The 27,465-nt window shown below is 43.1% G+C and overlaps 1 protein-coding gene across 1 annotated transcript in view; it reads right to left on the reverse strand.

The window, feature by feature from the left end:
• ETV6 (ETS variant transcription factor 6) overlaps positions 1-27,465 on the reverse strand; it is a 284,029-nt gene that overhangs the window by 213,737 nt on the left and 42,827 nt on the right. The window lies entirely within an intron of this gene.

A 27,465-nucleotide genomic window follows, 5' to 3' on the forward strand; every position in this document is an offset into this window, starting at 1 on the left:
AAGGGAGAAAAACCAAGTCTGCAGGCCATTTGCAAGTTCAGCCCCCTGACCATTCTTGAACACAACTCATGCCTTCTCTAATCACGCTGTCTCCTCCACCCGGGGACTGATACTCTAAATGACTCTTCATGTGCTTAGTCCTTTCCTGCTCAGATGGATTTTAAGTCTGTGAACTTCTGAGACAGCTTCTTACAACATCTTTTTATTCCCCCCACGGAGTCTGGCTGAATGTCTGAATAACTCAATAAAAACTCACTGAAGGCTGAAAAACAAGGTGGGCGGGGGCAAGGGTAACAAAAATAAACCAGCGGGATAGCAGAGTGGCCTGAGAGGCGCTGGGTTTCAGCTGCACAGAAGGCATGAACGGTTCCAAAAGTTAGCTGGAGGCATCAGAACCCAGGCAGAGTCACATGCGTGATTTTTTTAGAAGCCTGGAATGAAACAATGCCCATCCCACATGGTGGTGTGCCACAAATGGTATCCGGTTAATCAGGGTAACACAGCAAGGCTTGTAGAAGGAGGTGCACACAAGACAGATGGGAGCCCAGGGCCTCTGAGATGCTCAGATTGCGGGCAACCAGGAGGAAACAGCTCCCAGGAATGTGGAACCTCACCCCTCAAATGTCCTTCAGAAACATACTATGGCACCATGGCGAGTCTAGCCAAGTCCCCAGTCAAATTTCTGATCTTTCATCCAGCTTCCAGCTTAGTCTAATCAATAGCTAGGAGGCAACCTGTGTGCAAGTCAGTCGCTTGTGTCTGACTGTGAGACCCCGTGGATTGAAACCCACCAGGCTCCTCTGTCCATGGGATTTCCCAGGCAAGAATACTAGAGTGGGTTGCCATTTCCTTCTCCAAGGGATCTTCTGGACCCAGGGATCGAACTGGAGTCTCCTGCACTGGCAGGCAGATTCTGTAACACTGTACCACCTGGGAAGCCCCTAGGCGGCAGCAGGACTCCCCCAAAGAACCAACAGTAGGAGTGCTTCATGTGTCTTCAATCCCTGGTCCAACACACTGTTAATTTTTCTCATCTGGACTCCACAACCCTGAACTTAAGCTGCTCCCATGAGTCCCATAAGCCCCGTTGCTGCTGTTTAGTCGCTAAGTCATGTCCAACTCTGGGGACCCCATGGACTGTAGCCCATCAGGTTCCTCTGCTGATGGGGTTTCCCAGCCAAGAATACTGGAGTGGGTTTCCCTTTCCTCCTCCAGGGGATTTTCCTGACCTGGGATCGAACCTGTCTCCTGCATTGGCAGGTGAATTCTTTACTGCTGAGCTACCTGGGAAGCCCATGAATCCCAGCTCTGGCTTATTCCAGTCTTGGTTAGAGGAGATCAAGGTTGTGTGTGGTGGTATGTGCTCTCCTCTGTGGGAAGCGAATGTTAGCCTGGAGAGCAAGTGGAGCTTTTGACATGTGCTCCACACAGATGGAGATGACTTTTCTACTCACCAAACTAGGGAATCAGGCTGGGAGAAGCACAAATATAGGTGTTAAGAGAGGAATGGATAGACTTCAAGCTGCTTATAAACGGATCTTGTTCAAAGGGCAATTAATATGCCATAGTTTAGAAGGAGAGAAGGCTGAGGTTAAAATTTTCGTAGTCACGGTCTAGTCCAGCCTCATCAATTAACAGGTGAATATGGCCCTGTGAGGTGACACAACCAGCTGACTGACAACTCAGGTCACTGGCAGGGTAAGCACTAAACCCAGGTTCCTCCACTCCATGGCCAATGCTCTTTCCACCAAGCTGGACTCAAGGATGGATCATTTTGGCCACCTGCCATGTAGAGGACTTGGGAGTTTGTGAAAACTGGCACTGAATTAAAAAAAATCCATCACAATGTTTACTGCAGCACTTTCACAATAGCCAGGACATGGAAGCTACCTAGATGTTTATAAACAGGTGAATGGATAAAGATGATGTGGTTCATGTATTCGATGGAGTATTACTCAGCCATAAAAAGGAATTAACTGGGTGATTTGTAGAGACATGGATGGACCTAGAGGCTGTCACACAGAGTGAAGTAAGTCAGAAAAAGAAAAATAAATATCATATATTCACGCATATATGTGCAATCTAGAAAAATGGTACAGATGAACCTATTTGCAGGGCAGAAATAGAGACAGAGAATGAACGTGTGGACATGACAGGGGATGAATTGGGACACTGGGATTGACATATAGACCTGACCACGTGTGAAATACACAGCTGGTAGAAGCTGCTGAATAGCACAAGGAGCTCAGCTTGGTGCTCTGTGATGACCTAGAGGGGTGGGATGAGGCGTGGGAGGAGGCCCCAGAGGGGATATATGTATATGTGTGGCCGGTTCACTTCGTTGTACAGCAGAAACTAACAGGGCATTGTGAGTTAACCATACCCCAATTTAAAGAAAAGGTCCAGATTAGAATACACAAATCTCCATGAAGGAGGCCGAAGGGCAGTCAGAGAGAGGAAAAGAGTTCTCTCCCTACACTAAGAGAAGGAACTCCGTCAGGGCTAACCCAAACTGAGACCGTTTCATGGACCCACCCCAGGACCGACACCGTGGTTCCAACCATCCCCAGATTTCTCAGGTGTAGAAGAAAGAGCTCCTTCAAGAGGACAGAATTCTCAACCTCAGTCTACTGCCTGGAACCAGGGCGGGGGAAACTGAGGGCATAAAATGTGTGACCGGAAATGCAGGGCGCAACTGGAATCTAGAAGCCCGTGTCCAGCTCCGGTGGGGCAGTCCTGCAGTTCAGAACGGGGGGCATTCCCACAGGTACGCGCCCGCTCTGAGCTCAGAGGACCACCTTCCGGAGGGTGAGCCGCCCACTTCGGCAAGCCCCCCAATGGAGAACCAGCCTCTCCACTGCAGGATTTTTCTTTTACTTCAGAGAAGCAGGGGGAGAGAACTTTTGGGTTTCCTCAGCCACACATTTTTCTCATCTCCACCTCTCTGATCCCGCTGGCTCTTCTTCTGGAATCTGAAATGGAGCACTTTTGTTTACTTTCTCGCGAGTTCCCTGAGGTCTGAGTGGTGGTGTCTCGCAAGTTGCTGATTAGCATTCTGACCTCAGCTCCCTCTTCAGAGCCAGCCAAAGGAGCCTGAGAAGTTGGCCACTAGCACTCCCTGGAAACAATAGGCCCTTTCTACAACATACAGGTTTGTCTTCCTTTTCAAACACACAGGAGTCAGTCCCTTGGCGGGCGGGCCCACCTGACTGTACAGAGTGTTCGCGAGAGAACCGAAGGCTCCCCAAACGACACAGCCCAACTTCAGGCCCCGGGTCCACTGCAGACCAGATGTCACCCCCTGAGTCCATTTATAGAACTCGAAAGGTAAAGCACGTGCCCCATCAGAAAGCAAAGAGGTACAGCCCTGGATGCAGTCAGTTGTCCAAGGAAACACCCAGCTCCTAATTGTCTGGGCCTGGAAGGGGAGTTGGGGGCAGGAAGGAAGGCTGTCAGTGGCTCTGCCACCCCTGCCACCTGTCAATGGAAGAACTCCTCGGAGTTCAGTCCACCTAAGACTCACTCTCTTATCTGTCCCGCTCTCAAATGACAGTCCAGTTGGCCCTGCTGTTTTTCCAGCGCTTAAACTTCAGGTCATTAGAAAAGAGTGCCCATTGAGATGGGCTAGCACCACCGAGGCCCAGAGGACATGGATTCCCTGTTTTACTGATGAGGAAGAATGATTGTTCATGCACCTCTAAAAGCTAAAGGTCACAGCATCAGGCTCTCTACCTGCTCTTTGTTTGTTTTGGGGATGTTTCATGAAACCCACCTGGCAATGCAGGCTCTGTGTCTCTTGCAGCCAAAAGGCAGAGTCTGCTCCCCGCTCTGCCCTTTACCAAACAGGGTGACTTAACCTCCCTGGGCATCAGCTTCCCCGCAAGTGGACAAGGACAAGAAGGACACCACCCTGTTTTTCTCACACGGTTATTATCAGGATGGAACCAGATAACAAAGGCAAATATTTTAGAAGCAGCTTGACAAATGAAAGGCGCTGTTATTCTCCTTTCAAGGGCTCAGACACAGGCGCATCGGTAGAATGAACACTTGCTTCTTATCATCCTTGGGTTGAAGAGGTCTTGGCAGGAGACCTCTGAGCCACAGACCCTCAAGGATGTTTAAAATCACAGAAGCTCAGAGACAACTCCAGAACACGGGAGCCCTGCCACAACACTAAGTCTCTTGAAATGATTCTGGAAAAATCCATAGGCTCAAGTCTCTGTCATTTCTCTGTGCTTCTGTGGTTATTAAAAACACTTAACATGGCTCAGAATGGTCATCATTCAAAAGTCTTCAAATAATAAATGCTGGGAGGGTGTAGAGAAAAGGTAACCCTCCTACGCAGATTGTGGGAGGTTAAATTGGTACAGTCACTATGGAGAAGAGTATGGAAGTTCCTTAAAAAACTAAAAATAGAGCTACCATATGACCCAGAAACCCCACTCCTGGGTATATACCTGGAAAAGATGAAAACTCTAACAAAGATACCTGCACTTCAATGTTCACAGCAGCACTATTTGCAATAGTCATGATATGGAAGTAACCTAAGTGTCCATTGATGGATGAAAGGATAAAGAGTATGTGAGATAAATATATATATATATAGATAGATAGATAGATGTGCACGTGTGTGTTTGTGTATCTGTCTCTCTCTACATATATATATATATATATATAATGGAATATTATTCAGCCATAAAAAGAATGAAATATTACCATTTATAGCAACAAGGATATACTTAGAGATTATCATTATACTAAGTGAAGTCAGAGAAAGGCAAATATTATATATTACTTACATGTGGAATCTAAAAAAAAAAAAAAAACCAACTTATTTACAAAACAGAAACACACTCACAGACATAGAAAACTTACAGTTCCCAAAGGGAAAAGGGGTGTGGAGGGATAAATTAGGAGTCTGGAATTAACAGATACATACCACTATATATAAGATAGATAAACAACAAGGTCCTACGGTAAAGCACAGGAAACTATATTCACTATCTTCTGATATCCTTTAATGGAAAAGAATTTGAAGCTATATACCTGAAACTAACGCAATATTGTAAATCAACTATAAAGTAAAAAAAAATTTTAAGCAGTGAAATGCAGGTAGCTGAATGGGTTCCCAGCCAATCTTCTCATGATAAAGAGAGTCCAGAGGTGGCCAGAGTGTGGTGGGATTGTGACTGTCTCTGTGGTCCTTGGAATATTCTTCTGGCTAGAAGGGAACTCAGTGGTTCCAAAAAAAAAAAAATTTCCCTGGAAAGTTCCATCAGCACAGAGCAGTTTGTAAGCTGAATTATTTGGGTATGGGTGGGAATGTTTGTTTGGGAAGAGGTGCTTTTTTGTTCTCGTTTTGTTTCATTTTATTTTGCCCTTTTGTTAATATGTGAATGTTTTGAGTGAAGCATCCTAAAATCTGGGACTTCATGTCCTTAAGTCAGACTAAAACAGACCAGACCAGACTAAATCAAGATTCCCCCTGCCCCCACTCAGGACAAAAAAGAGTTGGACAGCCCAAAGCACAGAGGCAGTTGGCCGCAAAACTGCTCCATTAGCTCCATGCAGATAATCTAATCTAGAGTCACTCAGAAAATATCTGAAGGCCATGGACAGAGAATATAAATACAGGAGTCAGATGCTGAAAACACACACACACACAGATACGTTCCCAGATGACTTACAAACCAGGAAAATTAGGTTTATACAGAGCCTTTGGCTGTTTAAAAGAAAAAAAAAAAAATTAACAAACTTTATCCAGTGCCATGTCATCACGAACTGCTTCCAAGAGCTGGTGTCTGGGGACTAGCCCACGTGTCTCCTGCTTTTTATGACACTGTATGACTCTCATTCTTACCCAATTCAGGTTCTTACCTAATGCAGGGGCAAGGGACAAGGCCCTTGTGAATTCACTCTCCCTCCTACTCTCATCCCCTCTCCCTTCTCTTAAACCCCAGGTAAGCATCCCTTCCAGGAGACAATGACCCACTGACCGGTCTCTGTAGCACTCTCCTTCCCTTGTCTCCCCGCTTCTCCCCGGGGCACTCCCACTTCTTCATTTATTCAATCATTATTCTTTTTTTTAATTTTCATTCTATACTGGCATCTAGTTGATTCACACTGTTGTATTGGTTTCAGGTACAGTACAGTTTCAGTACAAGGAAGTGGCTCCATTACACATATACACGTATTTTTCTCAAGCTCCCTTCCCAGTCAACCACTATTCCTGAGTACCTATTATGTGACGACATTGTGCCTGACGCCAGGAAAAATAGTAACGAGCAAAACAGACAGGATGCCTGTCCTCATGGCGCTCATCCTGTAAGGGTGAGACAGACAAAAGAATGAGAAGGAAAATACAGGAATATTTGCAAGTTGTCATCATTGTTAAGAAGGCCACAATCAAGTGAGATTAAAAACTACGAAGGAAACAAATGAACTCACAAAATAGAAACAGACTTAGACTTCGAAAACAAATTTATGGTTATTAAAGGAGAAAGGTGGGGGGGGTAGTATATTAGGAGTTTAGGATTAACATATACCTGAAATAGACATAAAACAGATAATCAACAAGGACCTACTATATAGCACCAGGAACTCTACTCAATATTCTGTTATAACCTACATGGGAAAAGAATCTGAAAAAGAGAGGATATATGTATGACTGGATCACTTTGCTATACATCTGAAGGTAACCCAACACTGTAAATCAACTATACTCTAATATAAAATAAAAATTAAATTAAGAAAACTACAGAAGGAGAACCTGAATATCCTTTGGGATGACCAAGACAGCTTTTTTATTTTATTTTTTTAAGCCTTAGAAATATACATTTATTTTGGGTGTTGACACTTATACTCACAGGACAATGACCCATCTCTCACTAAACTTTCCTTTCAATCTTAAAATGGAAAGGGATTACATAATTGAGATCCTTTGGTCCAAACCCTTCAGGAAGCTCTCCAGCTTGGCCCTTTTAGCCTCCAGGAAGGAAACCCCTCACCTTGCACTGGATGGGTTACATGGCATTCTGCTAGGCTCTGTGGATCATTCAAAATAACTCCCACAACTTAACATGCATTTTCTTTCACTGAGTGCTTCTTCAGAACCTAAAAAAGTTTTTTGGATTAGTCAACTGCATGGTGAAAACCTGGCCAGTGGAGTAAACCTTCCTCAGGGTAGAGTGTGTGGTTTAAACTTCTTGGTATAATTCACACCGGCTTACTCATAAATAGTCTTTTTATTTTTTATTTTTATATTGAAGATAACAAAGTCAGCCCGTTTTAATTCCCCAAATTTCTCTAACCTTTTCTTTTAAAAGTCATGTCCTACATCTTATTTTAATCCCACTCCTCTTGATCTTCTATATTTAGACATACTTTTAAAGCAGTGACTAAAACGGGAAAAAAAATTCTAATAAGGAACTGACTAATGCAAAGGTTAGCAAAAGGGTTATTTTCCTTGAAACTCATCTTATTTTTAGTATATTTCAGCACTTTTTCCTCAATCAGCTTTTAGTTGACTAATGACTTCTGGGTATTTTCTTTCAATATTTGTACTGAGTAGTATTTTCCCTTTGTGTATGTGAATGTTTAGGGACCTTCTGACACATCATTCTTTAAGAGTACTGACTGAATTCCACTTTTTTCTAATTTTCCAGAGTAACTGCTAACATTTTATGACTTAGAATATAAACTGCCTATGGGCAGGGACACTGTCTTTTCCTGTTAAGTGGACTATGAAAGCACTTCCTAAGAGCTGAGTTCTTTATGGACTCAGTTCATTCAGTTCAGTTCAGTTGCTCAGTCGTGTCCGACTCTTTGCGACCCCATGAATTACAGTATGCCAGGCCTCCCTGTCCATCACCAACTCCCAGAGAAGCTCTATTGGAGAAGGAAATGGCAACCCACTCCAGTATTCTTGCCTGGAGAATCCCAGGGACAGAGGAGCCTGGTGGGCTGCGATCTATGGGGTCGCACAGAGTCGAACATGACTGACGCAACTTAGCAGCAGCAGCAGCAGAGAAGCTCTAATGGTTGTGCCAACAATTTTTTAGCTTTGTTCTTCAAAGTTACAGGGCTTCCCAGGTGCCTCTAGTGGTAAAGAGCCCACCTGTCAATGCACGAGATATAAGAGTCGTGGGTCCGATCCCTGGGTTGGGAAGATCCCCTGGAGGAGGAAATAGCAACCCCTTCCAGTATTCCTGCCTGAAGAATCTCATGGACAGAAAGCGACCCTGGGAGGCTACAGTCCATAGGGTTGCAAAGAGTTGGACATGACTGAAGCAACTTAGCACCCACGCACTTCAAAGTTTCAGTTTATTCACTCACAAGAAAATTTGCTTGAGTTCTTCAGTTACCAAAAGATCACAGGGAGAGCAGAGAGAATCCCCAATGTACCCTGGCTGATTTGTTCTAATTATGGTTATACTGCAACTATTCTATGTGTATTACAATCTTAACAATCGTATCTTTCTAGATGTTAGATCCCACATCACTTAGTACATGGAAGACTATTAAAAACTACCCGCTCCCAGAGAAAACAGAGTTAGCAAATGTGGATAATTTTTTCAGAACTTAGGGTAGGGGTTAGGGAAGACTGGAATTTTGAGTTAAATATATCTAACCTATAGATAGATTTAATAATTATTGGTCTTGATTGTCATACTGTGGGCAGGCAAGGAAAAGGGGAAAAATAAATTACAGGATGGTAAAATACTATCTTAAAATACCTTAAAGTAGTATTTATAATATATTCACATTAATAAAGACTAATAATACATGAAAAAAAAAACTACTCCCCAAAAGTGCATTCCTGAGTGGAAAGCCTGGAGGTAGGGATCTGTCTGGTTGTCTTTTATAAATCAATCCCTTCTTGCCACTCTGGTTCCAATGAGAGGCCTAACGGAAATTTCACAAAAACAAAACTCTAAGTTGAAGCTGAAATGAGAAGAATTTCAGAATGTTACAAAAAAAAAAGGCTAGTTAGGCAGAGGTGGTCCAACAAACTCTGATGTCAACAAACCCAATGCTACCAACCATGAGCAAACTCATGTCCATGGCTGCCTCGGTCCAGGCCACCAGCATCCCTTGCCAAAAACACAGCAGTCACCTTGTCACCTCACTCCCCCTCTCCTCCATACATACTATTCTCCAATCCCCATCTCTCCTACTCAGTTCCATCTACCACCCTGTCAACCCAGGATCCAATCAGGTCAGCCTAACTGCATGAAGCCGCCAAGTGACCCATTCCCCCAAACTGAACTCCTCAGCAAGGTGTTCAAGCTCCTCTAAGCCCCCCACCATCCCTCTACCCTCCTCTGCTTTCTACATCCACAGTCCTTTTCTCTTCTTCCAACGAACCATGTATTTACCTTGTGGCTGTTCAGGTCATTCATGGAATGCCATCCTTTTTTTTTCTCATCCTTCAAGGCATATTTGAAATATGACCCCTTCTTTGAATCTTTCTTAAAATTTTGCTCACAGTCCTCAGCAGTTGATTGGATCCCTTCTGGTCCTTTTACTAGCACTTAGCACATGACACTGTAGTTAGCAGAGTATACAGCTGTCTCCTTCAAAAGACTGTGCCATCAATCTCTAGTCAGACATAGAGCCCCTGACATTAATTGCCTCAGTTTTGCTACTCAGCTCCCCAGAAGAAGACCGTTCCAGAAGAACAGGGCATGCCCTTGGAATTGTCATTCCAGGAACAGGCCAAGGATAGATCTGGAAGAAAAACCCACCTCTGGCTACAAAAACAAAAAACACTGAAACTCTTGAGTCTTAAAAGACAATGGCTGGGACTTCCCTGGTGGCTCAGAGGTAAAGAATCCGCCTGGCAAAGGAGGAGACACAGGTTTGAACCCTGGTCCAGGAAGTTCCCATGTGCCACAGAGCAACTAAGTCCTGTGCCCCACAACTGAGCCTGTGGTCTAGAGCCCAGGAGCCACAACTACTGAAGCCCACATGTCCTAGAACCTGTGCTCTGAAACAAGAGAAGGAACCACAGTGAGAAGCTGCACACCACAATTAGCGAGTAGGCCTCGAAGCAACGAAGACCTAGCACAGAAAAAATAAATAAAATCATTTTTTTAAAAAAAGACAATGGCTGACTTAAGGGAATGAAATTCAGTACATGCTGTGACATGGATGAACCCTGAAATGACGCGAAATGAAATAAGTCAGTTACAAAAGGAAAAATATTGTATTATTCCACTACATGAGGAACCTACAAGAGTCAAATCCACAGAAACAGAGGTACATGGTGGGAGGGATGAAATGGATGTTCTTTTTTTTTCTTACTGAAGTATAGTGGATTTATAATACTGTATTAGTTTCTGTATTACAGTAAAGTGATATAGTGGCTCAGATGGTAAAGAATCTGCCTGCAATGCAGGAGACTTGTGTTCGATCCCTGGGTTGGGAAGATCCCCTGGAGGAGGGCATGGCAACCCACTCCAGTATTCCTGCCTGGGAGATTCCATGGACAAAGGAGACTAATGGGCTATACTCCATGGGATCACAAAGAGTTGGAAATGACTGAGCAACTGACACTTTACTTTTTCATATATTTCTATATATCCTTTTTCGTATTCTTATCATTATGGTTTATATGCAGAGTACATCATGTACTTATTCGCAGAGTACATCATGAGAAATGCTGGGCTGGATGAAGCACAAGCTGGAATCCAGATTGCTGGGAGAAACATCAATAACTGTAGATATGCAGATGACACCACCCTTATGGCGGAAAGTGAAGAAGAACTAAAGAGCCTCTTGATGAAAGTGAAAAGAGGAGAGTGAAAAAGTTGGCTTAAAACTCACCATTCAGAAAACTAAGATCATGGCATCTGGTCCCATCACTTCATGGGAAATAGATGGGGAAACAATGGAAACAGTAAGAGACTATTTGGGGGGCTCCAAAATCACTGCGGATGCTGATTTCAGCCATGAAATTAAAAGATGCTTGCTTCTTGGAAGAAAAGGTATGACCAACCTAGACAGCACAGTAAAAAGCAGAGACATTACTTTGCCAACAAAGGTCCGTCTAGTCAAGGCTATGGTTTTTCCAGTCATGTACAGATGTGAGAGTTGGACTATAAATAGCTGAGAGCTTAAGAATTGATGCTTTTGAACTGTGATGTTGGAGAAGACTTTTGAGAGTCTCTTGGACAGCAAGGAGATCACACCAGTCAATCCTAAAGGAAATTAGTCCTGAATATTCATTGGAAGGACTGATGCTAAAACTGAAACTCCAATACTCTGGCCACCTGATGCGAAGAGCTGACTCATTGGAAAAGACCCTGGTGCTGGGAAAGATTGAGGGTAGGAGGAGAAGGGGACAACAGAGGATGAGATGATTGGATGGTATCACCGACTCAGTGGATGTGAGTTTGGGTGAACTCCGGGAGTTGGTGATGGACAGGGAGACCTAGAGTGCTGTGGTTCATGGGGTCGCAAAGAGTCCAACATGACTGAGCAACTGAATTGAACTGAACATTATGGTTTATCGTAGGATACTGAATATATCACTGTGCTATACAGTAGAACATTGTTGTTTATCTATTTTATATATAGTAATTTCTATCTGCTAATCTCAAATTCTTGATTTATCCCTTCTTGACTCCCTTTCCACTTTGGTAATCATAAGTTTGTTTTCTATGTCTGTATATTTCAGTTTCATAAATAAGTTCATTTGTGTTATATTTTAGATTTCACATATAAGTGATGTCATGGTTTTTGTCTCTCTCCTCTCTCTGACTCCACTTAGTATGATAAATCTTTAAGTCCATCCATTTTGCTGCAAGTAGAATTATTTCATTCTTTTTTATGGCTGAGTAGTTTCCATTGTATGCATATAAGGAAGGGCCATTCTTTTTATCTGGTACTGAGTTTCACTGGAGAAGATCAAAAAGTTCTGGAGATGGGTAGTGGAGACTATAGCACAGCAATGTGAATGTAGCCAGTGATGCTATATTGTATACATAAAAATGGTTAAAATGGTAAATTTCATGTTATGTATATTTTACCATATGGGGGGGGGGGGGCAGAGACAATGGCTGAGAGTCAAAATAATTAAAATTTAAAAAGTATAGGCACATGAAGGGTAGCCGATACAGTATATTTGAATTGGTTCACAAACTCCTTGATTCCAGGAATGAGGGCATCCCCCTCAGAGCCTTGTAATGAAGTTTTAGAACTAATGGCTGGAAGTCTAAGTTCCATAGTGAGAGTATGTGCAATGTACTCAATACCTTCCACTCAATTCAACCAATATATTTTGAGTATCTCCAATGTTCCAGGCCTCATGTGCAGCAGATGCCGAAAAACATCCAAGTTGATTAAAAAGAGCTTAGAGTATCCTAGGAAGAATGAGACATCTACCCAAATAACTACAGCACTGAACTGACTTGGATTGAAGCTTATAAAAAGAAATACAAACATAGTCTAGGAGAAAGGACAACAGACAGTTTAAGGAAGTTTTCCAAAAGAAGTTCAGGGAAGGCAACGTCAAAGGCATTTAATGAAGGATGCTGACCCTGGTCCATTTATACCTCTGCATCCCCACCAGCAAGTAAAGACAGGGTACGTGGTACACTCTACATCCTTCCAGCTGAAGGACTCTGCCATCCTATGTGCTATAGAATATATATACTGTTATATATTATATTGGTTATATATATTATATACTATTATTATATTGGGTTGGAGAAGGAAATGGCAACCCACTCCAGTATTATTGCCTAGAGAATCCTGTGGATGGAGGAGCCTGGTGGGCTGCAGTCCACAGCGCTGCAGAGTCAGACACGACTGAAGTGACTTAGCATGCATGTGTGCATTGGAGAACGAAGTAGGAACCCACTCCAGTGTTCTTGCCTGGAGAATCCCAGGGACAGAGGAGCCTGGTGGGCTGCTGTCTATGGGGTCGCACAGAGTCGGACACGACTGAAGTGACTTTGCAGCAGCAGCAGTAGTGTTATATTGGGTTAGCCAAAAAGTTCATTCAGGTTTACCGTAAGATAGTAACATATATACTTAATATATATATAATACATAACATATATATACACATATACAAGTAGATGTGATTCATGGGGTCGCAAAGAGTCAGACACAACTGTTATATATATATACACATATATATAACATACAACATAAATATACACATACATAAGATATAACATATATATAATATTTAATAATAATATGTCATGATGCTATATGACATGAGAGTTGCCACAACACTTTGGCTGGATCTGACCTAGTGTGACATTTTTCTCTCCTCTTGACCTCTATCTGCAGCTGTTCCATTCTGTTACTCCTGAAAAAAGCTCAATAATCAACAAACCTTCTCTGTACTTTATTTCCCCTTGGTATTTATAGATTTTTACAGTATCTTGCAGGATAACACTCTAGGTTTCCAGAAATAGAGAAGAAATACATACACACGACTAGATATTTTTACTCTGAAATTTCAATTTCTAATGCTCCAATCAAATCCTTCCCACTTCTCAACAAATTCCATCTACATAAATGGTTTTACAGGGTGAAGAAACAGACTTATTTTGCCTTTCCCAGATTATTGGTGTTTTACGGAATAATAAAATGCACAATGCTGAATTAAAATGAATGTTTTCAATGAATTAATATGAACAAGCTGTGGCCTATCAACTTCAAGGAGTTTGTAAGTTTGGGTTTATGGATGTGTACGAAGGAAAAGTGTTATTAAAACATGCAAATCCCACTAAACTCTGGTTTCCTTCAATTCATCCCATATGTCTTCAGGAAAATGAGAAAGCCTTGTTCAAGTAGAAAAGAAAGAACACTGTCCCTCCATTTTATTTTAAAAGAAGGTGGTCCAGTGGTTTAGAATCCACCTGCCAATGCAGGGGACACGGGTTCAACCCCTGGTTTGGACGATTCCACATGGCACAGGATAACTAAGCCCATGTGCCACAACTACTGAGGCCCATATGCTCTATAGCCTGTGCTCTACAACACGAGAAGCCAGCTCAACGAGAAGCCGCCTCAACGAGAAGCCAGTGCACCACAACTAGAGAAAGCTTGCATGCAGCAACAAAGACCCAGCACAGCCAAAAATAAACAAATAAATAAAAGAAACAACACAACTTATTGCAAGTATCCCTTTGCAATACTGAAGCGATCTAAGTATCTGATAAAGGAGTGGAAGAATTCTGTTTCTCTACATTATATTCTAACGTAAAGATCTTCAGTAGTGGGCTTCCCGAGCGGCTCAAACAGTAAAGAACCTGTCTGCAATGCAGGAGACCCAGGTTCAATCCCTGGGTTGGGAAGATCCCCTGGAGAAGGAAATGGCAACCCACTCCAGTATTCTTGCCTAGAGAATTCCATGGACAGAGGAGCCTGGTGGGCTACAGTCCACAGGGTCAAAAAATGACTTTCACTTTTTCTTTCAAAGATCTTCAGAGTAGGATGTTAGTGGCTTCAGTAATCTGCCTATATTCACACCTGGACACTCTCTGTCTGTGAACCTTGGGCAGGTTATATAACTCATAATCCTCAATTTCTCCACCTGTTAAGCAGTTTAGTAATAGCAACTCATTATTCAGAAGGTTGTGCTGAGAACTAAACGAGCCTGTAGTGGGGTAAAGCTCTAAGCACATATCTGGTGTGTAGTAACACAGGTTCGATCTCTGGGTCAGGAAGCTGCCCTGGAGGAGGGCATGGCAACCCATTCCAGTATTCCTGCCTAGAGAACCCCATGGACAGAGCAGTCTGGAGTGCTACAGTCCATAGGGTTGCAAAGAGCCGACTCTGAAGCAACTTGGCACACATGCACACAAATGTGAGTTTTTGTTATTACTCAAATTGTATTCTTACTCCAATGCAACCAGTAGCTTGTTTGCAAATTTTTGGAGCTTCCTGGTTCTCCCTACTCCTGCCTTACAAGAATAACAGAAGGGAAACTGAGGTTACATCTATAATGAAACTTGAACCATAGGAAAACATTAACTCCCTTGCTAGTTTTGAGGGTACAAGTTGTCATGTGTCGGATGACTGTGTTGGGAGGCCCACGTGATAAGGAGCTGAGGGCAACCTCCAGCCAACAGCTAACAAGAAACTGACACCCAATGTCCTAGAACCACAAGGCCCTAGTCTGCCAACAGAGGCAGATTCTTCCCTAGTCAAGCCTCAGATGAGACCACAGTCCTGGCTGACACAGGAATTGCGGTCTGTGAGACCCTAAGCAGATGATTGAGATAAGCTGTGTTCAGATTCCTGACCCTTAGAAACTGTACGGAAGTACTGGGTTAGCCAAAACTTTCCTTTGGCTTTTATTTTTTAAAATAAGTGTTTTTTTCACTTTCACCAAGCATGTCCTTGAATAATGTATTCACTGCTTTGTTCCACTACCTTGGGCCATTTTTCAAGCAGCTTCATAATTCCATCTTCTGTAAACTTTTAATCTTTTACAGCAAAGAACTATTTCAGGTGCCTTTTATAGTCTTCCAAGAAATTTAAGTTTTTTCTATTATAAGAGAATTTTGTAATGACAGAAATAAATGGAAATCCAAAGGTGCAATATTTGGTAAATATGGTGGATGAATCAGAACTGCCTGGCCAAGTTGTAACAGTGTTTGCCTGGTCATCAATGCATACGCATTGATTATGCATTTTCTGTTGACTAATTCCTGATGCTTTTGTCAAATACTGCTTTCAGTTGGTCTAACTAGGAGTCGTACTTGCTGGAATTAATTGTTTCATTTTCTGGAAAGAGCTCATAATAGAGGGCGCTCATTCAATCCCACCATATACCCAACAGCACCTTCTTTGGATGAAGACCAGCCTTTAGTATGGTTGGTGGTATTCATTTTGCTTGCCCCACAATCACTTCTATTCCACATTATTGTACAGTATCGACTTTTCAATGCCTGAAACAGAACATTTTCATTAGGTTTAAGTAGAGAATCGTATGTGGCAATAAGATCAAGAGGTGTGTGTTTCTTTTTGCTTAACTTATGTGGAACCCAAATATCAAAGTGATTAACATAACCAAGATGGTGCAAATGATTTTCAATGTTTGATTTGGATATTTTGAATATGTCAACTATCTCCTGAATGGTATAACATTAATTGTTTCCAATAAATACCTCAGTTTGATTGCTGCTAACTCCAACTGGTCGACCCAACTGTGGCGCATCATCCAGTGCGAAATCTCAAGCATGAAATTTCGCAAACCACTTTTGACATGTTCGATCAGTCACAGAATCTTCTCCATACACTGCACAAATCTTTTTTTGCATTTCAATTGTGTTTTTACCTTTCTTGAAATAACAAAGCATAATATGCCTAAAATGTTGTTTTATTCCATCCTTAGTATTAAAATGGCTAAACAAAAATTCACCAATTTTGATGTTTTTTTTTTAATAATATACTCTGATATGACAGCTGTCACAATATAAGCTAACAAAAGTGTTCTGAATAAAGTTGAAGACTACTAAGCTCTACTAGAGCCATCTTATGGAGAAAACCAAAAGAACTCTTTGGCCAACCCAGTAAAGGTGTGCTGTTTTAAACCATTAAGTTTTTGGTGAGGTATTATGCAACAATAGAAAATTAGTATTAATGCGGAGATTGGGAATGCCAGTAGATACACATGGTACAAAAACACATATACGGGCAAAAATACATTCACACACACATAGTCCTATGATTTAATGTCATTGCTAGAGTGATTTAGCTTATTAGAACACATACTGGGCCTGTTTATTTAACGTGAACTAAGTTGCACCTTGGCTGGCAGGAGGGACAGTAAATCAAGGTACTTAGGAGTGAATGGGAACTCTTCTCCACAGTGACGGGGTATGGGGGAAAAAAAAAAATCACAGTTTTCTGTGGCATTTCACCAAACAAGTAACAACCAAAGGTTTTGTTTTCAATTTATTTTCAAATTAGGTAAGTCAGCCTTTCTGGAAACCAAATTGGGCAAGAGATTTTGTCAGGGTCCAAATCCTCCTGCCAAATTGCATTACCTTATGGGCATGATTGGGGTCTCTGGGGACTGAGTTATGGGAAAGGCCCACAAATCAGTCATCCAGATGGGATAGACAACACGCAACTTAGTTCACGTCAAATAAACAGACCCAAACCAGGAACTCGGAAGAGCCTTCTGTTAAGATGTGGGTTCTGATTCATTTTCTAGTTAAATACTATAATTTCCCAGTTCCTCTTGCAAAAAGACACAATCCGCCACTTGCCTTATGCTCCTACAGTGACTATCCCTTCCATTTTATCAGGATCTTCACTTAAACTTCTGACCTTAAGTTCTTAACCAGCCTGGAGCCTTCTGAAACATTTTGCACAGAATCAGGAAATTGAACAAGTAAAATGGTTCCTTGGAGATTATCTAGTCCTATTCTCTAATTTTACTGGAAGAACCATGAGGCCCATGGAATTCAAATGATTGGCTTAAGTTTAAAAGCTGAATCTTTTTGACAAACTTTTAACCTCTTTCTTGAAAACAGAAGAGGAGGAGTTAATTTCTCTCCTAACCTTCCCTTTTGCGTTTCTGAATCTGTCTGTTCGAATGCCGACAGCCTCTGCTGGGCAGCACCCTTGCAGGGAAAGATTTCTATGAACCACCAACTATGAATGAAAGAGATCTCAAGTAACTGATGGGGATCTTACAGGCTGGAGTGACATTCATCGCCCATCAAGCCAATGCTGTCAGTCCTCGAGAAATTTCAGCCAAGTCACGGCAACAAAAATAAATTACTGGCTCCACTGCTTAAGGGATGAGCTAAGGCTGATCATAATCATATTCCTTCCACAAGGATTCACCAAAACAGCTAGAGGTGGGGGGAGGGGTGGGGAGAAAGCAAAGAAACCTATTCAAATGTAACAAACATGTAACAGAGGGACTGCCTACAATTTCTCTACAATCTATTTAACAAACACTGAATATCAATCATGGTGTTTGCCACATCACTACCAGGAATTAAAAGATGACATAAAGAAACAGTCTCTGGGGGACTTTATTGGTGGTCCAGTGATCAAGACTTTGACTTCCAAAGCAGCGGTGCAGGTTCAATCCCTGGTATGGGAGCTAGGATCCCACATCCCTCAAGACCAAAGAAAAAGAAAAGCAGCAGTAATGTAACAATAACAAAACAAATAGTCTCTGCCTGCAGGAGAGACTTCTTCATGTGAAGAAGTCAAATATTTAGCAATTATTTTAATAACAGACCCTTTATTGAGCATTTATTTTGTCTCAGGCTGGTTCTAAGTATTTTACATGGATGAAATCCCTTAATGCTCATTGCACTTGACGAAGTAGCTTTATTTTTAATTCCTCATTGACTCACAAAACGAAGGCACAGAAGGCTGAGCTTCCTGCCCAAAGTTCACACGTTCATTGTTTCAACAAATATTTGCCTACTGTGTTATACACACTGCTCTGGGTGCAGGAGATACAGCAGTGAACAAAAGAAGTGAAAATCCCTCTTCCTGTGGAGTTTACGTATTAATGGAAGGAGAAAAATATTAAGTAAAAAATGACAATTGGGACTTCCTTGGTGCTCCAGTGTTTCAGACATCGCCTTCCAATGCAGAAGGTGCGGATTTGATCCCTGATCAGGGAGCTAAGATTCCACATGGCTCACGGCCAAAAAACCAAAACAGAAAACAGAAGCAGTATTGTAACAAATTCAATAAAGACTTTAAAAATGAAAAAAGAATCAAAGTCAGAGAGTGACAAGTGCTAAACAGAAAAATGAAGCAGGGAAGGGAAACTAAAGAGTGAGTGGCGGTGGCTGGGTAGGTGCTATTTTTGGAAAAAAGTGTCCCAGGAGGGTTTCAGCAGAGACCAGAGGGGGTCCCCAAGCAACAGAGCAAGACGCAGGCAGGCAGTCCCGCTGCACCCTGGCACTTCCTGCCCTGCCACACTACACAGGGCAAAAAAGGCGAGGGAGAGAAGCTGTGACTTCCCTCTATGCATCTCCTTACAAGCACTTTTTATTGTCCTCTTCTGATTATAAATATTAATATCATGTGCCTTTATTGAAGAAATGGATTTAAAAGTGGGTTTTCACATGGAATCTTAAAATATATATGTGATACAAATGAACATCAATGCAAAACAGAAACAGATCCACAGATATAGAAAACAAATTTATGGTTGGTTACCAAAGGTGACTGTGGTGTTGGAGAAGACTCTCGAGAGTCCCTTATACTGCAAGGAGATCCAACCAGTCCATTCTAGAGGAGATCAATCCTGGATGTTCATTGGAGGGACTGATGCTAAAGCTGAAACTGCAATACTTTGGCTACCTCATGCGGCGAGTTGACTCACTGGAAAAGACTCTGATGCTGGGAAAGGTTGGGGGCGGGAGGAGAAGGGGACGACGGAGAATGAGATGGCTGGATGGCATCACCGACTCTGTGGACATGAGTTTGAGTGAACTCCGGGAGTTGGTGATGGACAGGGAGGCCTGGCGTGCTGTGATTCATGGGATCGCGGAGAGTCGGACACGACTGAGCGACTGAACTGAACTGAACTGAACCAAAGGGGAAGTGGGAGGGAGGATAAATTAGGAGTTCGGGATTAACGCATACACACTGTGCATGTGTGTGCTTATCACTCACTTGTGTCTGACTCTTAGTGACCCCACAGACTGTAGCCCACCAGGTTCCTCTGTCCATAGGATTCTCTAGGCAAGAATACTGGAGTGGGTTGCCATGCCATCCTCCAAGGACCTTCCCAACCAAGGGATCAAACCTAGGTCTCCAGCATTGCAGGCGGATTCTTTACTGTCTGAGCCACCATACACACTACTAGATATAAAATAGTATATATTAAAAAGACAACAAACAAGGACCTACTGTATAACACAGGGAACTATACTCAATATTTTATAATAACCTATAAGGGAAAAGAATCTGAAAAACAATATATATATATATATACACACACACAGAGATATATGACTAGATCACTTGGCTGTACACCTGAGTAACACTTATATGTAAATCAATGTAAACACTGTAAAACATTATAAATCGATTTTTAAAATATAGGTTTTTCACAGAAACTTCTATTCTTATGGTGGTTTGAGATTCAACAGCTGACATCCTTATTGGGGTTCCCCATGTCTGCCAATGCACAGGGGAAGGGAGAAAGGGGGTCATTTAACAGAAATGGCCCTAGAGGAGGATTCCAGAAGCCCAGGTCTGGTCCCAGCTCTGCCTCGAAACAAATCATGCTTCTGAAATCAGAGAGAACCCAGGACAAAGCGTCTGGCAGAAAGAATTCTAACATCCCATGAGAGAGACCCAATTGTGTGAAACCATGACCCCTGAGGGTTTCCCTAGTGGCTCAGATGGTAAAGAATCCACCAGAAATGTGAGAGGCCTGGGTTCAATCCCTGGTTTAGGAAGATCCCCTGGGGGAGGGCATGGCAATCCACTCCAGTATTCTTGCCTGGAGAATTCCAGGGACAGAGGAGCCTGGCGGGTTACAGTCCATAGCAAAGAGACATGACTGAGTGACTAAACACAGCACACAGCACATGACCCCGGGGGCTGTGCTCCCTCCCTCCCCTCATCACTGTTCCTCCAGCCCCTTTCTCCACACCATCTTAACCCTGTTGGTCCATATTTCCCACTTCAATATTTAACTCCCATTAGGTTTAGAAATCTACATTTCCATTTACTAGAATATGTTCAAATCACAGTAATTTCCTTTGAACTGGGGCTAGATTTGGCAACGTCCTGAAAAGAAAGGCCAACATATCAGTTTGACATGTTGGAAAACACCAGGGAACGAAATGTCTCAAATGGGCCTGTCTTCCTTATCTTTTGGCAGATTTCAATGAAATTGAGGATACAAAAGTTACAGATGCCGTACATCGTGGGCCATTGTTTGTTGAATTGCTAAGTCATGTCTGACTCTCTGTGACCCCATGGACTGTAACCCACCAGGGTCCTCTGTCCATAGGATTTTCCAGGCAAGAATACTGGAGTGGGTCCCATTTCCTCCTCCAGGGGATCTTCCCCACCCAGGGGATCTTCCCCACCCAGGAATTGAATCTGTGTCTCCTGCATTGCAGGCGGATCTTTACCACTGAGCCACCTGGGATTATACCATCCTTACCTGACAGTTCCCCCATTTATTTTTTAAATCACATTGTGATCAAAGGGAAGAAAGGCACAGTGATACACAGACACAATGAACATCAACGGCAACTGTCTCCTGGAGGGAAAAGAACATCTTATTCCCTGGACCAGCAGGAATATATCTTCTAGAGAGATGGGACAAACACACAGCTAAGTACATGTGGATAAGTGATCGTGACTTTGCAGCACTAAATATACGAAAGCAGAGAGAAGGCTGTCACAAACACGGAAACAATAACCAGGTGGAAAAAGCGTTTTCACCGGGAAAGTTCCTAAGGGGAGGAGACCTTCCAAGCACTGTTTTGAAAGTGGGAGAGCCACGTTTAGGCAGATGTGCCCACTTGGTCTGTATATAAGCACCCTCCTTTTTAGTCTTGGCACTGACTAATATCAAAACTGTATCCAGCATTACAGAAGACAGTCCACTTGGTTTCAAGATGGCCCATCTGACTGGCAAAGCTTAAAGGAAAGACTGAATCTTCTTATCAAAGCAACATATGAGCCGAGGTGTTGGTGGTATAGGGCTTAGCATAGCTGTCTTCCAAAGCATCATGTGGGTCCAAAATTCATATCATTTCATATAGAAACCACCATAATATATTTTGCATCCATTACATCTCACATAACCCTCACAATAACCCAGTGCAGGAGCAATATATTAGTGGCCCATATTTTCAGCTGAGCAAACTGAGCCTCGGAGGTTAAATAATACTCCAAAAGTCACAGAACTAAATTGTGGCAGAGACAGAATTCAAACCCAGTGGACAGATCCACTGAATTAAAAAAAAATTTTTAACCACTGTGCTAGGTAAGTAGAAGAATACTAAGACATTAGATCTCTAATAAGGCAAACCTAAAAAATAAAGACTTGCCCAAAGGACTGCCCAGGTGGTGCATTAGCTTGACTCCACGCTCCCAATGCAGGGGACTGAGTTTGATTTCTGATCAGGAAACTAGATCCCCCATGCCATAACTAAAAGCTTGCATGTGGCAATGAAGATTTGGTACAGCCAAATAAATTAATAAAAATAATTTTTTAAACGATATTAAAAAAAAAAGGCTTCCCCCAAATCATCCAAAATAATACTATATTATGCTGCAGCATAATAAAAAGTGTTTCTCTACCAGCACTCATTCAAATAACCATTTTGTTTGGTACAACTCTATCTGCTCTCCCCAAGTATGTGTGTATATGCGTGTGTGGTGTGTACACATGTGCACTGTAGCTGCATAACCTCTCTAGTTAGAGGGAAAACTGGTTGTAGAGGACTGGCTGTTTTCTCCGAGAAGAGACCTCTGCTATCCATCAGCCAGACCCCTGTGGGACTTTCTTCCCCAAAATCACCACTCCCTCTGCTCACCAGAGTCTCTGAGAACAGATGGCCAGGGATGGCCGTGAGTAAGCCCAGTGCTTATCACTAGAAAGCAAGTATGTGAAAGCAGCTGGGGGCACAGACAGGGCAGAGAGCACGTCCTGGGGTGAAAAGACACAGGAAGTACGAAGCTGGCTCCTTGACATGTACTGTGTTGATGGAGTTATCTTGGAAAGGAAAACACTATTCGTGACCCCAGACTGGTCCTGAATGCTGGGGTGGGTGAACTCCACTGTCCAGGGAAACAGACTGAGTGGGACAGAGGTCACCAGGATTATTTCCCTCCTCTGGGCGCAGATTCAGGCTTGCCCTCTTAGCCAACTGGATATGCCATGAGGGAAGGACAATGGACATCACTAAAGACCAAAGACCCAACTGACCGGGGGGCAGAACTTGGAAGTGACTGGAAATGACTTTTTTGGTCTACCTAGGACAGTCTTTTTGGTGCCAGGGAGCAGTTTGGTGGCAATGGTTTTCAGATGATTCAAGCACATTACATATATCATGCACTGTCCCGTGGACTGCAAGGAGATCAAACCAGTCAATTCTTAAGGTAATCACTCCTGAATACTGATTGGAAGGACTGATGCTGAAGCTCCAATACTTTGACCACCTGATCACAAAGAGCCAACTCACTGGAAAAGACCCTCATGCTGGGACAGACAAAAGGCAAGTGGAGAAGGGGACGACAGAGGATGAGATGGTTGGACGGCATCACCAACTCAACGGATGTGAGGTTGAGCAGACTCCAGGAGATGGTGAAGGGCAGGGAAGCCTGGAGTGCTGCTCTCCGTGGGGTCACAAAGAGTTGGACACAAGTTAGCAACTCAACAACAACAACAACTTATTTCTATTATTATTACATCAGCTCCACCTAAATCATCAGCTGGTAGATCCCAGAGGCCAGGGACTCCTGATCCATAACCCTTGAAACTGAAGACACTCCCAAAACACAGGCACATTTGATCTCTCATGGCCTCCACTTAACTGAACGCAGTGCAAGTTCCAGTCAAAGCCAAGCACTTGCCAGGGCCTAAGTGTGCCAGACTCTCCAGGCCTCTAACTTCCCCCCAAATAGTCCATCCCATCCTCCCCCGTCTATCCTGTGAGCTCATGCTCATTTTCTAAATATCAGATCCAATGCATTCTCCTCCTCCCACCCCCAGAAGCCTTCTCTCCCAGGGAGAGGTAAGCCCCCTTCCTCTATGACCTAAGTGTTACAGCACACCTCATTAATGCATTAAAATGCTCACTTTGGACACATCCTCACCCCACTAGATAAGAAGTTCCTTAAGGGCAAGAACCCTGCCTTTCTGAGATGGCGCCTGCCTGGTTAGTGGTAGGTGCTAAATAAAACAATGCAAAGAGCCGACCTGAGTAGACACATGGAAGCATCAATAGAGACTTGTCTCAGAGGGACATGGTTTTCCCGTCAAAGAGTTTAAAATGCAAGTCAAAGACAGCAAGCACTGACTGTGTCGAAGCCACGTATAAGGAAAGTGCCTGCTGGGCGCCGCCGGAGTCATTTCAAGCATCGGGTGGGACTGGGAAGATGGTAGGAGGACTAAGGCAGAAACCAGATGCTGTCTAGTCTCATACGAAGTTTATGCTACTTCTTCACATCCAACTGAAATAAAAAGCACTGAGATGTTGCTTCCATTAAATGTTCCCCCAGCTCACAGAACTGATGGTTTCCAAAACAACGAGGGAGGTCAGATGAGATCCCCTGCACAAGGATAACTGATCCTATGTATGAGAATACGTACAGCAAACATGTTTGCAATTATCCGAATCCTAGCACCAATCTAAGTGCACGTCATCGGGAGGCTGAATGACTAAACGGAGTATCACCACGTAAGGGAACATTCTCGAGCAGATAAAGCAATGACGCACAGTGACATGGAGCAATGCAGACGAACAGCAGCAGTGAAAACGTTAAGTAAAAAAGACCCTAAAGATTATACACAGCCTGATACCCCTTCTGTGGTGTTAAAAGACAACTAAAATTAAATACACATCTGTATCAACACATACTTTTTGTATGTTTTATGGAGTTCCTTTTAGGACTCCTAAATAGGTGATAGAGAGAACACAGAAAGAAAAGTAAGGGATGATGATGCACACGGGATTCAGGTGACGCATTACTTTGGGGATGGGAAGGAAGAGGACTAAGATGTAGGGAGTACCATCATCCAATCACATGTAGGTTATATTTTTTGTCTTTTTAAATTAAAAAGTATTTAATTTACAATATTACATTAGTTTCAGGTGTATAGCATAGTGATTCAGTACTTTAATAGATTATACTCCATTTAAGGTTATTACAAAATAATGGCTATAAATCCCCGTGCTGTCCAATATCTTTGTTGCTTATCTATCTGCTTCATAATAGTTTGTATCTCTTAATGCCATGCCCCTCTTTCCCCCTCCCCCTTCCTTCTCCCCTCTGTATCCAGTAGTTTATTTTCTATATCGGTGAGCACATGTCAGTTAGTTTTAAGATCCCAGCTTTTGTTTTGGGAGATCGGTTTATTATGGTTACTTATTATTTTAATTTAAATAAAATAGAAAGATAATGTATAATGAAGTGAAAGTGTGAGAGTTGTTAGTCACTCAGTTGTGTCTGACTCTTTCTGAGCCCATGATTATAGCCTGTCAGGCTCCCCTCTCTATGGGATTCTCCAGGCAAGAATGCTGGAGTGGAAAGCCATTCCTTTCTCCAGGGAATCTTCCCAACCCAGGGATCAAATCTGGGTCTCCTGCATTGCAGGCAGATTGTCTACCCTCTCAGCCATCAGGGAAGCATTTAGGAACGGTCACGAAGTAAGGACTATGATTAACCTAACTCTTTATATAGAAGTCCACTAGCAAAACAAAACAAAAAAATAATTAAGTTATAGGAATATCATAGTATGGCACCTGCATCTATGCAAACTACAAAGTGTCCTGTAAGGGGGTGAGAAGGGCATAGAGAGGGTAACTCATGCCCCATTCTGCACTTTTCCCTGGCTTACCCCTGGCAGCCGGGGTGACCCAAGCCTAGGTTACCAATTGAAAAAAGGCAAGAAATCCACATCCACAAGTCCCAGTGTCAATCCTCGGAGCCCTCTTCTTCCTCTTGGCACTGGCGGATACACATGGGTTACCTCGGCATGACACAGCACTCACAGACCAGCACCAACCTCATTTTTGAATAGTCTGACCCTTTCCAAATGGCATCATAAATTCATGCTTGTGACACTGAGGATGTGGAGTTTTTGGCAAGAATATCCCTGTATTCGTGCATGAAAATCAATCAGTTCTACCTTCTTCCAGAAGTTAAACTAAGCAGACCAAGCTCTCGGGATGGTCTGGACCATATGCCCTGGACAAAAGGTGCAGCAGAGGTCTGAGAAACACAGAGGAGGGAGGCAAGTCTCCCAGTGGGAGGCAAAGGACTCTGGAGAGGATGCACCCCAGGGGGAAACGTGGTCAGCCAGGACATGAAATGCATTCAATGTCCACACACACACAAAACATGGAAAAGAATGCCTGCTGCTCCAAACTCCCTTCAACCAAGCCCCTAACCTGAAATTTTAGTTTCTGGTAGTTGATTTTGTTCTTTTATAAAAAGCTAGGCAGCGAAACACTAGAACCAGAAAGGCAAATCCTGTCTGCTCACCTAAACCTGCCCGTGAGCATAACTGTGGACACTCCCATGCCAGGATGATGGCAAACAATCCAAGTTTTCTTCCTGGAGGAGACTGGAGATGAGGTAGTAGTGTTGTTGCTCAGTCGTGTCCGACTCTTTGCGACCCCATGGACTACAGCCTGCCAGCACCCTCCATCCATGGCATGCCCCAGGCAAGAATACTGGAGTGGCTTGCCTTTTCCTTCTCCAGGGGATCTTTCCAACCCAGGGATTGAACCTGGGTCTCTGGCATTGCAGGTAGACTCTACCATCTGAGCTACCAGGGAAGCCCTGGAGAGGTAGGCCATAATTTAAAATAAAACAGTAAAGTAAATGTCCTATGCTATGCATGCACTAAAGCATGCTTCACCATCCCCCACTCCCACTACTGCTCTCCAACTCCCACATTCCAAGCAGGTCCCTTTCTCTATTTATTTTGGCTTTGGGGGGGAAGTCTTCAATAGCACAAAACTGTACTACGGTACTCCTCACCCTCCAGACACGGATGTTCCCGCTACTTCCACACTTGAGAATGTTCTTCCACACCCCTAGCAAACACCCTACATTTTCCTGCCTGACTGGGCCTTTCCTGCCCTGGGCCTCCTTCCCAGTAAATAATCTTGGTGAGATCTTGCCAAAACATTTCTTAATCACATATTTTCTTGGTCTAAAAATGTATAGATGGGGAAAGCAACCTTTGTTTCCAGTCCTTCCCACACTTCCAGGAGCCCCAAATCCTCCAAAGTGAAGCTCTGTCTTCTTCAAGTGATTCCCCACTTAGGCTTTATTTTTGACGCTTAGTTTGACTCTAGATGAATCTAATCAGCGTAGAGTAGAAAACTGTAGCTACTCCCCATAACTTTGATCTCTAAATACACGCAGTCCTGAGCAGGTAATCACAAAGGATTCCTCTCCCTGGGCCCTGGGGACCCAGAGCCAGGCCTGGAAGGGCAGCTGGGGCTACAGTTATTCTGGAAGTTTCTCCATGTGCCACCACCTTTCTCCCAAGTTTCTAAGATTGCTCTGAAATGTGGTTTTGCATTCTTTGGCCCCAAATCCAAAGAAGGGTCAAGGGACCTCAGAGGGGTAGTGACATCACCTGGGGCTCGCCCTTCTGCCAGCTAAGAAGGCAGGTCACCTTCCAGCACTTAGCCCATGGGCAAGCTGCTAAAAAGATGTGTGGAGCACCAAGTTCATACAGCCTGACGACAGAGATTTGGTAGTTATCGAGCCCTCCAGGCCAAGGGAGAAAGGGCTAGCAGG

This window comes from Moschus berezovskii, chromosome 6, assembly GCF_049115385.1.
Source record: "Moschus berezovskii isolate FMDL1 chromosome 6, NW_MosBer_1.0, whole genome shotgun sequence".
NCBI classification, from domain to species: domain Eukaryota; kingdom Metazoa; phylum Chordata; class Mammalia; order Artiodactyla; family Moschidae; genus Moschus; species Moschus berezovskii.